This window comes from Globicephala melas, chromosome 4 (genome assembly GCF_963455315.2).
Source record: "Globicephala melas chromosome 4, mGloMel1.2, whole genome shotgun sequence".
Taxonomy (NCBI): domain Eukaryota; kingdom Metazoa; phylum Chordata; class Mammalia; order Artiodactyla; family Delphinidae; genus Globicephala; species Globicephala melas.
In genome coordinates this window covers 67,340,255-67,342,776 of record NC_083317.1, presented here as the reverse complement: position 1 = coordinate 67,342,776, position 2,522 = coordinate 67,340,255, and positions in this window count along the sequence as shown.

Sequence of the window (2,522 nt, the reverse complement as noted above, 5' to 3'; positions counted from 1 at the left end):
CAGGAACACTACAGCTAGTAGAGACAGCAGCTATTTCCCCCAAACTCCTCAAGGCTTATTTTCAAAGTGATGTTCTTTTTCCATTCACAACTAAATAAGGAAGTTATCCATCTTCCTAAAAACATCACTTTCACCTTATTACTCTTCTTCAGGAAAGCCTTCAGTGATTATCCATTAACTGGAAATAGACTCTGGAGTGCAATTTACACTCCACCCCACCTCCCCACTTCCTACTCCCCACAACCAGCTCGCCTTATTTATCCTCTGTCTATAAAGCCAGAGGCACCAGCTGGGTTGGTTCCCTCCAGGTTCTCCAAGGAACTGCCCCTTCCTGATAAGGGCCTTTGCTCACTCCTTTCTTCCATCCTGACACAATGAGTCTCTCTGCCCTTTCCCTATTTTTCACATATCATGTTTTTTTTTTTTTTTTTGCGGTACGCAGGCCTCTCACTGTTGTGGCCTCTCCCGTTGCGGAACCCAGGCTCCGGATGCGCAGGCTCAGCGGCCATGGCTCACGGGCCCAGCCACTCCGCGGCATGTGAGATCTTCCCGGACCGGAGCACGAACCCGTGTCCCCTGCTTCGGCAGGCGGGCTCTCAACCACTGCGCCACCAGGGAAGCCCTCACGTATCATCTTAATCCTACTTGGGTTTTAGGGTCTAGCTTAAATCTCTTCCTTCCATGATGCTTCCCACCCACAGGTCTCCCCCACACTGCTGCAGACCCTCTCTCTAGCATGGCTGTCACTGGCACATCCTCATTACAGCCCAGCCCTGGAGATGGCTCAGGTCATTTCTGGGGACCAGAGCCTGTCCCAAGCAACATTCTGCTACCTCTCTGTGGACATGAGAAAAGTGGCTGCTGGTGGCCATCACAAACCATGATGGCTGTCTTATGAGGGTTGTGTCCAGAAGGCGAGGCAGGACCCAGAACCATGTGGCTCTGGCCGTTGAGCCAGGCTCACCCAGCTGCTCTATAACAGGGGTGACTGTATTTATTTTGTTTATGGGAGTTAGTCAAAATGAAGGTAGCTCTACCTGAGAACTCTATTGGAGGGACTCCCAGCTTGAACCCCTTTCTCCTTGGCCCTCATAATTAGGGAAAAAAGGAAAAAAAAACTCATACAGTGTCACTAACATGGCAGCATATATGCCAGCACCTTGCCAGGTACCATGCCAAGTGCCAGGAGTGGGTTATCTCATTGCATTCTTGCAAGGACCTGATTAGGTTAGTACTATTATAATCTCCATTCATAGCTGAGGAAACACAAGCTCAGAGAGAGTAAATAACTTGTCCAATGTCCAAGTGAGTAGTACAGTTTGATTTGAACCCAGTCGTATCTGAGTCCAAAGCCTGGGTTTACTTTAGCTAGTCTACACCAGTGGTTCTCAAAGTATGGTACCCATCAAAGTAGTATCAGCAACTCCTGGAAATTTGTTAGAAATATAAGTTCTTGGGTCCCACCCAAGTCCTACTGAATTAGAAACTCCTGCTGACAGTGATCTGGGCTGTCACGAGTCCTCCCGGTGGTGCATGCTCAAGTTTGAATACTACTGCTCTACACTAAACCTCCTATGAGAAGGCCGCTATAACTTGGCCTAGAGTCCATATTGACATAGGAACATTTGAAGATGCTGGTTATGTGTGGACTTCTGACCATGTCAGAGTCCCACCTGACATTTCTGTGCCACCTGGTTCCTCATCAACACACACTTGGAGCTTTCAGTATATCTGTAGATTTGGAGGGTAAGGGGAGAAAGTTTTTAAAAAGTAAAAAGAAAAATTGTTAGTTCCTTCAAGTCTTTCGTGATAAAATTTGTCACAGTCTGATCATTTTTTTATTTTCTTTATGCTTATGTCGACCAGTTGAACTGCCAAGTTTCACTGGTCATTCATTCTATCATTTATTCAACAAACATTTGTTGGGTGCCAAGGAGGTGACAGGCACAGTATGAGGCTCTTGTGTTTGAACAGTGAGTCAGAGGCAAACCCAGTTGGCCTTCTCAGAGCCTACAGTAGACAGGCCATCCCCAGAAGTGTGAAATGCTCTGCCTGTGGGTAGGATGAGGCACTTTGGGAAAACAGAGGAAAGCCCCTCTCCCAGACTTGTAGTCAGAGGAGGCTTCTTGAGGAGGTAAGGGTGCAGCTGAAGACCTAAGAAAGAAGTAGTACTTAGCCTGGTGAAGGGAGTGGAGTGGCAGCTGGTGATGTGGAAGAGTGCTCCAGCCAAGAGATGTGCATGTGGGAGCACCTGGGGAAGACAGCAGTCCTAGCACGGGAAAGACTGAGGCAAGTCCAGAGTGGCTGAAGCCCCAAGTTGGGGTGGGCATGAAGGGAGATGAGGCCACAGAGAAAGGCTGAAGGCAGACGTGACTGGCCTCCTAGGCCAGGGTACAGAGGTTGAACTTTATCCTTAGGGAAATGGGAAAACATTTTAAGAAGAGAAGTGACATGAAAAATTATATATATTAGCAAAGTCACTCCAGTACATACATGACCTTCTTTTTTTTTTTTTTTTTTTA